Raw genomic sequence first — 15,627 nt, 5'->3', positions numbered from 1 at the left:
TGGCCTGCCAGGGTCAAAGGTAAAGTGGTACCTGAGGTATCTCATGCAGGGTATGACACCGGAGGAGGCCTTGAAGAAGGCAAAGGAGCCGAGGGAGCAGCCGGCATTGGGAGCAGCACCGGCTGGCAAACGGCTGAACACCAGCCGCACACCACCAACGGACACCCCAAGAGGTCTAGGCACGGCGCAGGGGATAGTGAGACGTCCTCACGGGTCCCTGAGCAAGAGGGGCCTAGCACAGCAGCAGCAGCGGCAGAAAAGGCAAAGGTGCAGGCCAGGAAGATACCTTCCCAGCCCCACCAAAACCAGAAGCTGACAACCGCTGGAGGACGACCCTCTAGCTCGGCACCACCGGTCATCGGACCCCGTCCGACATACGCGGAGGCTGCCAAGAAAGCCACGTTCATCAGGGTGGCCATACTCCCGGAGGGTTTCCCGGCGGCCAGCCTGACCGCAGAGGTACTATCCGGGCTCCAGGAGTCGGTCATGGACGAGATGCTCACGTCAGCGTGGAGCGGTCCGGTCGTGTTCAGGGAAATCCACTTCAGGGTGGGTTACCTGATCATCGACTGCCTGGATGAAGGCTCAGCTGATTGGCTCAAGATTGCCGTACCACAGCTGCGGACGTGGAAGGGAGTACCCCTAGAAACCCGCACGGGAGCAGACATCCCAGCAGCTTACAACGCCACGTTGTTCTGCCCGAGGAGCTCCGACCGGACCAATGAGGAGATACTGGCCTTCATTGGTTTCCAAAACCGGCTCGAGACGGACGTCTGGAAGGTCATCTCCAGGAAGAACGACGGAGCTGGTGCACTCCTGTCGTAGGGATGGACCAGACCGGAAGGGTCGAGATAGTGAAGCTTCCGGTTTGGCCACGTCACCGTGAGCGGTCTGAAAAAAACTAAGAAAGCTCCGGAAGAGACGCCCAATGACGGCATATGTAAGGCTGTCGAGGATACCCTCGAACCACTGAATGTGGAGCCGAAGTTGCAGAGTGGGGAGCAGGATGGACAATCCATCACCAGCGTGGACATTGGGGACGACCAAGGGGATGGTCACCCTATGTCATCCCAAGAGCTGGCCCAGGAGCTCCTCCTGGACGACAGCTGCGAAGAAGCCGAGGTTACCGTGATAGACGGTGGTGGAGAGACTTGCTCTCTCTCTTCACCAGACATCACGGAGCACCAAACCTCGGAGTGATGGCTGCAACAAGCAGCACTCGGCTAGCCCAGGTAAACATCCATCGGGCCAAAGCAGCATCTGCTGTCTTGGCGAGGATGTTCACCTCCCAACACTTCGGGCTAGCCCTTGTACAGGACCCATGGTGGCACCATGGCATAAAAGGCCTGTACACGAAGGACACTAAGGTAATATGCGATCCAGGAGGATCACCTCCCAGATCATGCATCGTTATAGGGAAAGATATCAACTATAGTATCTTTTCAGAGTTCATGAGCAGAGACCGCGTCGCCGTAACCATCAACGGCACAGAAGCTGCACCGAAGCTAGCAGTGGCCTCCGCCTACTTTGCCGGGGAGGAGGCCTGTCCACCTCCAGGTATACCCGGGCTAGTGGACCACTGCCGGACGAACAAGATCCCCCTCATCATAGGATGTGATGCCAACGCACATCACGTGATCTGGGGTAGCACGGATGTCAACAACAGAGGTGAGCAATTACTAGAATTTATTTTAAACAATAACCTAGAGATCTGTAATGTCGGAGCCAGGACGACATTTGTTACTAGGGTACGGGAAGAGGTGCTAGACATAACTCTAGTAGCCAATTCATTTAAACCCCACATTAAGAACTGGCATGTGTCACCAGAAGAATCTATGTCCGACCACAGGACAATTTTGTTTGAGGTAGCCTTCAACACAAAAAGATGCAACCCTAAAGAAACCCCACAATAAGAACTGGCATGTGTCACCAGAAGAATCTATGTCCGACCACAGGACAATTTTGTTTGAGGTAGCCTGTGATGCCAACGCACATCACGTCAGAAAAACAAACTGGGACAAATTCAGATCAACTCTAGAGCTCAATCTTTCCAACGAACCGTCAGGATACCCTAGACATCCCTTGAAATTAGAAAAAGCGGTAGACAACCAAAGCCACAAGATAGTAAATGCCTTTGAAGACAGTTGTCCTCTAGGCAGACAGAAGCGGGAAACAGACGCACCATGGTGGAATGCTAGTCTTGAACGACTACGAGTAACCACTTGGAAGCTCTTCAACAAACCAAAAACTGATAGGAACTGGGAACTATACAGGCAAAGCCTGACGCTCTACAACAAAGAGATCAGGAAGGCCGAACGGAAAAACTATAGGAACTTCTGTCAGGCAATAAGTAACGTCAACGAGGGCGCGAGACTGCACTAAAAGTTCAACGGATAGTAATTTAGCCCTGAGGAAAGGGAATAACACCTTCACCTTCACGGATCGGGAGAAATTAGAATTGCTATTTGACACGCACTTCCCGGGGAGTACTCCCACTACGGGAAACATAAGGCGTGATCAACATAGAACCCCTAGGACAGAAGCCAGTGACTGGGCAGCAGCCAAGTCTATAGTTACGCCCGAGAAACTCAAATGGACTATTGGAACCTTCCAACCATTTAAATCACCGGGATTAGACATGATCTCTCCAGCTTTCTTACAGCAGGGGCAGGAACTACTCCTAACCCGCCTAAGAAGACTAATGGTGTGCAGCCTAGCCCTTGGGTACATCCCAAGTGCATGGTGCAGCGCTAGGGTGGTCTTCATCCCCAAGATCGGGAAGAAAGACATCACTAGCCCCAAAGTCCTTCAGACCTATCAGCTTAACTTCGTTTTGTCTTAAAACGCTGGAAAAACTGGTAGACTACAATATCAGAAGAACAGCTCTCAGAGACTGTCCGCTGCAAAACGCACAGCATGTATACAGAGCAGGCCGTTCAACAGACACTGCACTTTATCAACTATGTCGCACCCTAGAAGGGGCAATTGACAGCAAAGAAATAGCTATCTGTGCCTTTCTAGACATAGAAGGAGCCTTCGACAACACATCACATGATGCAGTTCGAGCTGCCCTGTCCAGAAGGAACATAGACATTACTACGAGCAAATGGATTGGCAACCTACTTGAATCCAGGCAAGCAACATGTACACTGGGTTCGGATAGAGTGACAATTGCAACCAGCAATGGCTGCCCGCAAGGAGGAGTACTGTCCGCTTTGCAATGGAGTCTGCTAGTAGATGACCTTCTCAGCAAACTTGCTGGAAAAGGAATCAAATGTCAGGGATACGCCGATCACATCGTGATAATCGCCAGAGGCAAATTTGAAGCTACACTCTGCGACATCGTCCAACTCGGTTGCACTCAACTTAAATCCTGATAAGACAGTCATCGTTCCTTTCACAAGGAAGTACAAACTACAGAGAATGAGACAAATCTCACTGCTAGGAACTCCTATAGAAACTAGCCGAGAGGTCAAATATCTAGGAATCACCTTGGATAGTAAGCTGAACTTCGCTTCCCATGTCCAAAAGACATTGGAAAAGTGTTACAGAGCAGTCTATACCTGTCGGAAAATTGCTGGGAAATCCTGGGGAGCCAGGTCTCAGATAATGCGATGGCTATACTTAATGATCGTGAGACCAATCCTCACTTACGGAGCACTTGCATGGGGCAAACGAGCTAAGCTCACCAGCATGCAAAACCAGGTAGGAAAGCTACAAAGACTTGCCTGCGTATGCATGACAGGGGCAATGAGGACCTGTCCTACAACTGCCTTAGAAATTCTGATGGAGCTAACACCACTCCACTGTGTGATTGAAATCCAACGCAAAGCTACACTCCTCACTCCAGACATCCCGGCAGCTTACAACGCCACGTTGTTCTGCCCGAGGAGCTCCGACCGGACCAATAAGGAGATACTGGCCTTCATTGGTTTCCAAAACCGGCTCGAGACGGACGCCTGGAAGGTCATCTCCAGAAAGAACGACGGAGCTGGTGCACTCCTGGTCGTAGGGATGGACCAGACCGGAAGGGTCGAGATAGTGAAGCGTGACCACAAGCTCAACTTCCGGTTTGGCCACGTCACCGTGAGCGGTCTGAAAAAAAACTAAGAAAGCTCCGGAAGAGACGCCCAATGACGGCATATGTAAGGCTGTCGAGGATACCCTCGAACCACTGAATGTGGAGCCGAAGTTGCAGAGTGGGGAGCAGGATGGACAATCCATCACCAGCATGGACATTGGGGACGACCAAGGGGATGGACACCCTATGTCTTCCCAAGAGTTGGCCCATGAGCTCCTCCTGGACGACAGCTGCGAAGAAGCCGAGGTTACCGTGATAGACGGTGGTGGAGAGACTTGCTCTCTCTCTTCACCAGACATCACGGAGCACCAAACTTCGGAGTGATGGCTGCAACAAGCAGCACTCGGCTAGCCCAGGTAAACATCCATCGGGATCAGGAAGGCCAAACCGAAAAACTATTGGAACTTCTGTGAGGCAATAAGTAACGTCAACGAGGGCGCGAGACTGCACAAAGCAATGCCTAAAAGTGCAACGGATAGTAATTTAGCCCTGAGGAAAGGGAATAACACCTTCACCTCCACGGATCGGGAGAAATTAGAATTGCTATTTGACACGCATTTCCCGGGGAATACTCCCACTATGGGAAACGCAAGGCGTGATCAACATAGAACCCCTAGGACAGTAGCCAGTGACTGGGCAACAGCCAAATCTATAGTTACGCCCGAGAAACTCAAATGGGCTATTGGAACCTTTCAACCATTTAAATCACCGGGATTAGACATGATCTCTCCAGCTTTCTTACAGCAGGGGCAGGAACTACTCCTAACCCGCCTAAGAAGACTAATGGTGTGCAGCCTAGCCCTTGGGTACATCCCAAGTGCATGGTGCAGCGCTAGGGTGGTCTTCATCCCCAAGATCGGGAAGAAAGACATCACTAGCCCCAAAGTCCTTCAGACCTATCAGCTTAACTTCGTTTTGTCTTAAAACGCTGGAAAAACTGGTAGACTACAATATCAGAAGAACAGCTCTCAGAGACTGTCCGCTGCAAAACGCACAGCATGTATACAGAGCAGGCCGTTCAACAGACACTGCACTTTATCAACTATGTCGCACCCTAGAAGGGGCAATTGACAGCAAAGAAATAGCTATCTGTGCCTTTCTAGACATAGAAGGAGCCTTCGACAACACATCACATGATGCAGTTCGAGCTGCCCTGTCCAGAAGGAACATAGACATTACTACGAGCACGGACGCCTGGAAGGTCATCTCCAGGAAGAACGACGGAGCTGGTGCACTCCTGGTCGTAGGGATGGACCAGACCGGAAGGGTCGAGATAGTGAAGCGTGACCACAAGCTCAACTTCCGGTTTGGCCACGTCACCGTGAGCGGTCTGAAAAAAAACTAAGAAAGCTCCGGAAGAGACGCCCAATGACGGCATATGTAAGGCTGTCGAGGATACCTGCAGAGTGGGGAGCAGGATGGACAATCCATCACCAGCATGGACATTGGGGACGACCAAGGGGATGGTCACCCTATGTCACCCCAAGAGCTGGCCCAGGAGCTCCTCCTGGACGACAGCTGCGAAGAAGCCAAGGTTACCGTGATAGACGGTGGTGGAGAGACTTGCTCTCTCTCTTCACCAGACATCACGGAGCACCAAACCTCGGAGTGATGGCTGCAACAAGCAGCACTCGGCTAGCCCAGGTAAACATCCATCGGGCCAAAGCAGCATCTGCTGTCTTGGCGAGGATGTTCACCTCCCAACACCTCGGGCTAGCCCTTGTACAGGAGCCATGGTGGCACCATGGCATAAAAGGCCTGTACACGAAGGACACTAAGGTAATATGCGATCCAGGAGGATCACCTCCCAGATCATGCATCGTTATAAGGAAAGATATCAACTATAGTATCTTTTCAGAGTTCATGAGCAGAGACTGCGTCGCCGTTACCATCAACGGCACAGAAGCTGCACCGAAGCTAGCAGTGGCCTCCGCAAGCTCTTCAACAAACCAAAAACTGATAGGAACTGGGAACTATACAGGCAAAGCCTGACGCTCTACAACAAAGAGATCAGGAAGGCCAAACGGAAAAACTATAGGAACTTCTGTCAGGCAATAAGTAACGTCAACGAGGGCGCGAGACTGCACAAAGCAATGCCTAAAAGTGCAACGGATAGTAATTTAGTCCTGAGGAAAGGGAATAACACCTTCACCTCCACGGATCGGGAGAAATTAGAATTGCTATTTGACACGCATTTCCCGGGGAGTACTCCCACTACGGGAAACATAAGGCGTGATCAACATAGAACCCCTAGGACAGTAGCCAGTGACTGGGCAGCAGCCAAGTCTATAGTTACGCCCGAGAAACTCAAATGGGCTATTGGAACCTTCCAACCATTTAAATCACCGGGATTAGACATGATCTCTCCAGCTTTCTTACAGCAGGGGCAGGAACTACTCCTAACCCGCCTAAGAAGACTAATGGTGTGCAGCCTAGCCCTTGGGTACATCCCAAGTGCATGGTGCAGCGCTAGGGTGGTCTTCATTCCCAAGATCGGGAAGAAAGACATCACCAGCCCCAAAGTCCTTCAGACCTATCAGCTTAACTTCGTTTTGTCTTAAAACGCTGGAAAAACTGGTAGACTACAATATCAGAAGAACAGCTCTCAGAGACTGTCCGCTGCAAAACGCACAGAATGCATACAGAGCAGGCCGTTCAACAGACACTGCACTTTATCAACTATGTCGCACCCTAGAAGGGGCAATTGACAGCAAAGAAATAGCTATCTGTGCCTTTCTAGACATAGAGGGAGCCTTCGACAACACATCACATGATGCAGTTCGAGCTGCCCTGTCCAGAAGGAACATAGACATTACTACGAGCAAATGGATTGGCAACCTACTTGAATAAAGGCAAGCAACATGTACACTGGGTTCGGATAGAGTGACAATTGCAACCAGCAAAGGCTGCCCGCAAGGAGGAGAACTGTCCCCTTTGCTATGGAGTCTGCTAGTAGATGACCTTCTCAGCAAACTTGCTGGAAAAGGAATTCAATGTCAGGGATACGCCGATGACATCGTGATAATCGCCAGAGGCAAATTTGAAGCGACACTCTGCGACATCGTCCAACTCTGACTGGTGCAGGGAGGTTGGACTCAACTTAAATCCTGCTAAGACAGTCATCGTTCCTTTCACAAGGAAGTATAAACTACAGAGAATGAGACAAATCTCACTGCTAAATATCTAGGAATCACCTTGGATAGAAAGGTGAACTTCGCTTCCCATGTCCAAAAGACATTGGAAAAGTGTTACAGAGCACTCTATACCTGTCGGAAAATTGCTGGGAAATCCTAGGGAACCAGGCCTCAGATAATACGATGGCTATACTTAATGATCGTGAGACCAATCCTCACTTACGGAGCACTTGCATGGGGCAAGCGAGCTAAGCGCACCAGCATGCAAAACCAGCTAGGAAAGCTACAAAGACTTGCCTGCGTATGCATGACAGGGGCAATGAGGACCTGTCCTACAACTGCCTTAGAAATTCTGATAGAGCTAACACCACTCCACTGTGTGATTGAAATCCAACGCAAAGCTACAGTCCTGATAATAAGCACTGAGGGCACATGTAGTGGTTGCGTTCTAAAAAACAGGGATGCGAATTATCTGTTAGGTGAGGTGCCCCTAATACTCCACCCTCCAACTAATCTTCGAGCAGAACTTCACAGCACACCTAGGCAATAAGAAAGATTGGACCACATTGTCTGAAGTGCACCCGATGGCTAAACACTCCATTGCATGGTACACAGATGGATCCCTGACACAACAAGGCACGGGCCTTGGAGTGGTAGGGCCTCGCATAAAATACCACGAATCCCTTGGCCAATATACCAGCATATTCCAGGCTGAGGTATGTGCCATTGGACGTTGTGCAGAGCTCAACATACAGCGTGGATACAAGAAAAAGGACATATCGATCCTTTCGGACAGCCGAGCAGCAATTACTGCTTTACATAGTAACAAAATCACCTCGAAGCTAGTCCTAGAGGTGAAGTGTAAGCTAAATATACTGGGCAGCCGAAGCAGGCTGGCCCTAAGATGGATTCCGGGACATAAGGATATATCCGGAAAAGAACTTGCCGATAAAATGGCAAAACTAGGAGCCGAACAGCCCCTGATAGGCCCAGAGCCCTACTGTGGCATAGGGAGGCACACCATAAAAGAATACCTTAGAAAAGAGGAAGGTGCCATGAAACAAGAACACTGGAGAAATACCCTAGGTCTAAGGCAAGCCAAATAAAACACTTCAACAAGAAGAGGTTCAAGGAACTTATTCAAATAGGGAAAAGTTCACTTAGGATCGTTACCGGATTACTAACCGGGCACTGTAGACTGAAAAGTCACCTAGGTAAGATGGGAATAACCAGCAGTAGAACTTGCAGATACTGCGACATAGAGGACGAAACCTTTAAACACATCATCGCAGACTGTCCGGCGTTAGCAAGTATAAGATGTAAAATCTTAGGAACCAGAACTCTTACACCTGAGCTCCTAGGAAGAATCAACCCATTAAAACTCCTCGACTTTATTCGAGGAAGTGGGTTAATATCTGAGCTGTAGACTCTGAATGGGGGTACAATGGATCTTACAGGTCGCGGTACACTGAACACCCCGATATTAATAATAATAATAATATCACATCCGTGCATTTTTCCATTTCGTTGTATAATTATATACTGACGTTTTCTAAATGCTTTTAAAACAACAGACAAGTCTTTTTCGTTCGATTTTTTAGCTGAAACTGTGGCAGCATGTAGGAGTAAGAGAGATAAGTTGTTATTCTCCTCTGAAAGTTTCGCGGCCAATTCTCTTTTCAGACGAGGACCAGCGCTTTCGTAATCACATTTTGGGCGACCCACTTTATTTGCCAATGCATAATGACCAGTGGTTTCTATGAACAAGCTTTTCCCAAGCCATTTTGCGTGATTTCTCCTAAATCTTTCTAGAGTTGAATTACATTTAGGCAAGTGTTTATTTAAATTACTGACAAAGCCTTTTACTTTTTCCTTTATCGACTTTATGGTTTCGTTATCTAATATGTTCTGTTGTACGGCGTCTCCTGAGCGATTGTTGTTGCTCCAAATGTCAACCAGTTCAGCACAACTGGACACATATTGTTTTAGAAAATTTTAATTTTTTCGAAAACCTGTGGATTCGGACTAAAACGGTTAGTTTCTTATTAACCTGCAAACTTTGTTTACTAGTTTCTCGTTTATAACTTTTTGCAACACTTTGCCATGCAAAAGAACTGATCCACGAAACACAACTACACTTTTTAAGCTCGTTCTAAAAATACACATAAAAAAACACGGTACAATTGGACAAAAACACATAACAACGACACAAACATTGAAAAACTTTAGTTTTACATACATGGACAATCGTTTTCCATATTTATTCATCTAACTTTTTCGTAAACTTTTGCCACAACAAACGATCCAAGTCACACCATTTTTCGCGCCAATTTCATACAAAACAGATGGAACATAATCAGCTGACTTTAACAGCTCACCAGCAGAACAGTGTTGCTCCATATGATAAAGTTAGATCTTTTTTTATCTGTCTAGGGTGTTTAAAAATTAAAAATAAAAAAGAATTTAAAATCCAAAAAAAAAAAAAATTGACTGTATGCCAAAAAAACGCAAAAGAAAGCCATAGAGCGACGATTGCTTTTTAATGATCTTTGGTTGATTTATTTTTTAATGATTCGCAGTGTAAAAATTGTCTTTAAACAAGTAATAAACAAGAAAGCAAGCAAACTTCGGCAAGCCGAAGTTCATATACCCTTGCAGCCATTTCAAAAACTAAATACTCTTGAAAACGTTAAATTTATGATTTACTTGCGTGTATGTTTCAAAACATTGAAGCTATGATGATTTGCAGCTTAATTATTCGATAGTTCCTATGGCAGCTATACGATTGTTCCTATGGGAGCTATATGCTATAGTCGTCCGATTTTGATGAAATTTAAACCGTAATTTTGAAATATTTAACCATTACTATATCTCGAAGAACTAAAAAAAAAATTAAAAATCACCAAAGTTATAAATTTTTTTCATTTATTTTTATGATTGTTCCTATGGGAGCTATATGCTATAGTCGTCCGATTTTAATGAAATTTAAAACGTAACTTTGAAATATTTAACCATTACTATATCTCGAAGCACTAACAAAAAAATTTAAAAAGTTATATTTTTTTTTCATTTATATTTCCGATTGTGACCAGTTTTTCAAAGGTTAGCAGGGCCAAGAAAGAGAGGGGAAGTGTGGAGAGTAAGAGGCGCTCTGGTTGGCGGTCAGAAAAGAGAACCTTAATCCGCTCTTAGATTCCACCACCTCCCCTGGCCCAGAAGCATCTCCACCCACACCAAACCATGAGGAACTGCACCCACACCGATAGCTGAATGAGAGCCGAGCGGCTACGTGATGCAAATGGAAGAGGTCTCTGCCGTTGGCGAAAAACCGAGAAAGGGATCAGGGAAAAAAATCGGGTGATGCTGGTGCTGGGCAGAGGGTATAAATAGGGCTGAAAGGGATCAGGCCACCACGAGTTCCGAAAAATTTTTACAGCAGCAAGTGGTTCGGGAAATTTGAAGTGAAAATTAATATATATAATATTAAAAGTGAGTTAGATGATGGGGTAGTGGCCATCATTCTAAAGTGTAGTATCATGATAATATAACGTACATCTTCAGAAAAGGAAACGGGACGAGTTTGGCCGAGGAAATAGGACAGGCAACCGGGACCGGGAAAAGAAGGCACCGTCAACGAAGAAGTAAGTCCGTTCCAAAGAAACAATTTAATATAAAAAGAAAAAAAAAGGGAAAGTAAATTTAAAATTTTCCGAATAAGGTCACCGTTGGCGAAGTAAACAAATAAATAAATAAAAGAAATAAAATAAATTATACGATATCTGGACCACGTGCAACCGGCTCCGGGCCAGACCACGACAGGAAGAATTATTCCTTTAACCATATACATACCCAAAACCTTTTGAATTAGCCGCACCACACTGGCACGGGATTTGTTTTCGTTGAAATTTTTCTTGTCGACTATAAAACAATATTGCTCTACAAAAGTTAAAATATGAACTCAGCATTGATGAAAGACTTAAAATAGTTTTTAAGTAAATTAAATAAAACATTCCCTCTTAATATTATTTAAAATTACGTCCCAATAATTTAAATGAAAGTCGTTCGTCCACCTTAATCTAAGTTTATATGTTAATTTATTGAATTATTTATGCACCACTAAACTTATATATATATCCCACATACATACATCATATATTGTTTATTAACATATGTCCTAAATAATTTAAGTAGTATTTGTAAGTAAAAAGAATTTAATATAATCAGAATTTCGTGAAACAAGGAAAAGAATATACATTTGCATAAAATAACATATGTAAATTTGCGGAGGTCTCGCAGCAGTTGGGATGTAAATTAGCAAGTAAAGTAAATAACCTACACAACTATATGCGAATGTAGAAAGAGGAAAAGTCTCACATTAATAAGTTTAGAAACCCCGAGATAAAAATGATCTCAATATTAAAAATCCCGCAGGATATCCCTGCAACCGGTGTCGCAAGACACTTTGAGGAAAGATCCCTCGAAGGCGACAGACCCCAGGCGGCAGCGCACCCGCCTAGGAATAAACCAGCAGCCCAGACATTCCCAGCCAGGGAGCGTGGGGTGCCAGCAGGAGCTACCCTGCCAGCACGCCCACCTCTCGCATCTGATAGGCCAACCTCTATCAGGCAGCTGAAGAAGCAGGACGCTCTTCCAGCCCTGGGACAGCCTGGAGGACTGGACGACCCCAACAGGCGTGGCCTGCCAGGGTCAAAGAGGGCGCGAGACTGCAAAAAGCAATGGCTAAAAGTGCAGCGGATAGTAATTTAGCCCTGAGGAAAGGGAATAACACCTTCACCTCCACGGATCGGGAGAAATTAGAATTGCTATTTGACACGCATTTCCCGGGGAATACTCCCACTATGGGAAACGCAAGGCGTGATCAACATAGAACCCCTAGGACAGTAGCCAGTGACTGGGCAACAGCCAAATCTATAGTTACGCCCGAGAAACTCAAATGGGCTATTGGAACCTTCCAACCATTTAAATCACCGGGATTAGACATGATCTCTCCAGCTTTCTTACAGCAGGGGCAGGAACTACTCCTAACCCGCCTAAGAAGACTATTGGTGAGCAGCCTAGCCCTTGGGTATATCCCAAGTGCATGGTGCAGCGCTAGGGTGGTCTTCATCCCCAAGATCGGGAAGAAAGACATCACCAGCCCAAAGTCCTTCAGACCTATCAGCTTAACTTCGTTTTGTCTCAAAACGCTGGAAAAACTGGTAGACTACAACATCAGAAGAACAGCTCTCAGAGACTGTCCGCTGCAAAACACACAGCATGCATATAGAGCAGGCCGTTCAACAGACACTGCACTTTATCAACTATGTCGCACCCTAGAAGGGGCAATTGACAGCAAAGAAATAGCTATCTGTGCCTTCCTAGACATAGAGGGAGCCTTCGACAACACATCACATGATGCAGTTCGAGTTTAGAAACCCCGAGATAAAAATGATCTCAATATTAAACCCCTGGTTGGAGCTCCAAATAGGTAGGGTAATTTAAATGAATAATCATGAATTGATCAATATTTATATATTCGTATATGGGTCAACAAAGGTGTAATTAAAAATTTAAATCAATTTCAAAGGAAGTGTTGCCGTATGAATTCGACATCGCAGCTGTAGCAAGGGGATGCAAATATATGCGTTAGGTTAACAGGAGATATAAAGCAGATAAGTGGTGGTGTCGGAGTACATCACCTAAACTCCAAATTGTTCGGTGCAAGTAAAGTTTCCAGTAAGGTCCAATGTTTATCATTATTTATCCTATTTTGTTTGCATTTCGTTTTGTTTACATTTGATTTTATTGATGTCGTCGGACTGAGATGGCCGATCAGCTGGGCTACTGTGCGGACTGAGGGCTGGGAAGAACCCCACCACGAGATGGACTGGCTAGCCGGCCTTGCCCCATCGAAGAACCAGGTCCGTAACAATAGATGGCGCCCAATTTAAAAGCAGGAGTGGATTCGCTGATCCTGTCATCCGAAAGGTTGGAAAGGATGCGAATTGCACATCGGTGGGAATTATAAATAACCAGCCGAGAGGTAGGATCTCGGAAGGGACTTGGTGATTCGGGTACCTCGGTGACCGATGGCCTATGAAGGACCTGATGGTCGGTTCAGAGTAGAGCGGTGCCGGAGGATCTGGAAGCAAAGATACCCCAAAGTAAATGTAATTTTTTTTTGTTGAAAGAGATTGGTACGTATCTGACGAACGGAAGAGGGTGCTCGGTAAGGGTGGTTCGGCACTAGCAGGAAATAATTCTTCGGCTAGTTAGCGACTATCCCGATGCCTGGTGTGCTACTCGAGCGCCTGGAAAATAAGGCAGAATAATAACCGGAATCAGAAATAGTCCAAATAGGGAAAACTTCCCTTACTTACCCGTGATGAGGTCAGGATGTGGAATATCGACTGTGAGTGGCCCGTGGGGACCAGAGAAGTCGGCCACGCGTTGCATTCATGGCGGCTCTTCACTCCTAGAACAATCATTTAGTGATGTAAGGAAGGAGAAGTTTAGATAATAGAATGGCGAGCGCCCTTGACACCTAGTCTTCTGGGGAAGATGGGATGGTCAACAGCGCTCACCGAGAAACTTGTGCTGGAAATCCGGGGTGAAGTTGGCTCCGGTGAATGTTGAGTTTTTCCCTCCTTGTGGTAGTTGTGAAATTTTGTTTAAGTTGTCATTGTGTGTTGTGGATGCGCAGCCGGTTCAAAACTATAAAAAAAAAGTAAAAGATAAATATTAGTAAAACATCTAAGTAAAGATAGATTAGGAAAAGTTGATGAGCAAGTATTTTTTAAGGTCAAAGGGGAAAATGGTAGACAGGACTCCTCCGCCAGGGAATCCTCGGAAGGGGCATCAAGAAGGAGACGATGACAGCTGGAATTTGCCAATAGCATCGAAGGTCCTGCCATCGGAAATCACATCGGCTGTCAATGTGGCCTTAGCCCAGGCTCAGGAGACGCAACGAGGAGGAATGATGGAGTCCATAAGCCGATCTTTGCAAGAGGAGATCCGGCGCGGGTTTATGGAAATGATGATTGCCGTTACCGAGGCAATGGGACCATTGAAGCAGCAAGTAGAGTTGCTACAGATGCAAGAAGTAGCGAATGACGGAAGTGATAGCAGGCATAGCAGCAGGCAGGACGGGAAGGACAGAAGAGCACTGGAACTAAGCCAAAATATTCCACAGGTGTACCTCCAGCTTCGCCGCATATACAACGTCCGCAATCCCTAGATGCAAAACAGTATTCCGCGCAGAACGAACCCATCCAGAGATCTCCTAGGTTCGAGGATGGACGAGCCTTGCGTCAGCAAGCGGAAAGGGAGGTCGAGGGTAGATTTACAAGGTGGGGACGAGTTGAAAAGTGGGAGATATACTTCGATGGAGACCCAAACAAAATGATGGTGGAAGATTTTGTTTTCCGGGTCGAGTTTCTTCGAAGGCAAAGTCGGTGTTCCTGGGATGAGGTCCTCGACAGTTTTCATCACCTGGTCAGGGGCAAAGCGGCCGAGTGGTATTGGCAATTTGTCCGTGAGCGACCGCCCGAGGTTTGGGAAGATCTAAAGGACGAAATTGTGGCCAGGTTTCGAGGCGTCGGTGGTGAGTTTGAGCGGCTACGCGCTCTCCATGAACGGCGACAAAGACCTGGGGAATCAGTCGAGGATTATTTCGGAGCCATGCGACGATTATCGACCAGACTTACCCAACCCATGTCGGAGTCCGAAATGATCCGGGTGATTAAGAAAGGACTCGCTGAGGATATCGATCGGTATGTTTACGCAGTCAGGGTACGAAGCGTGAAGCAGCTTCGCGAGGAATGCTTGGAAGTGGAAGACACTTTTGTCAGACGAGAGCCCAGGCCAGCATACCGCCCGTCGCAGAAGTTTTCGTCCTCTGGAAAGAGAGTCGATGAAATCATACCGGAACCGGAATCACAGGACAAGGAAGAAGAGGTGATTATAGAGGAGGCTCACCTGCTGACCAAGCAGAGGATATGTTGTTGGAACTGCGGACAGTTTGATCACGGGTTCCGCGATTGTGTGGCCAAGGAACGCAGAATCTTTTGCTACCGCTGCGGGAAACCGGAACACTTTACTCCGACATGTCCGAATTGTTCGGGAAACGGCCGACCAAGCGTGACGAAAGCAGGCAAGCAACGCTTGGGCCAGAAACCTGCGTGGAAGTAGATGATAAGGAAGAAGAAAATTATCAGTATATTATTAATAAACAAAATAGATTAGGGATTAATAAATTAAGATTTCTACCAGCAGAAGAAAGAATAAAAAGATATATTGAAGTACGAAACAGGATTTTTGACGCCAGACAGCTTGAAGGTATGCGGGGAGTCAGCCGCAGGCTTCTAAAGACCCGTTCCCGCTTTAAGAAGAGGCGACAAACGCGCCAGGAGG

This window comes from Drosophila elegans, unplaced genomic scaffold, assembly GCF_018152505.1.
Source record: "Drosophila elegans isolate 14027-0461.03 unplaced genomic scaffold, ASM1815250v1 contig_1, whole genome shotgun sequence".
NCBI classification, from domain to species: Eukaryota; Metazoa; Arthropoda; class Insecta; order Diptera; family Drosophilidae; genus Drosophila; species Drosophila elegans.
Note: the sequence above shows the minus strand (reverse complement) of the source record.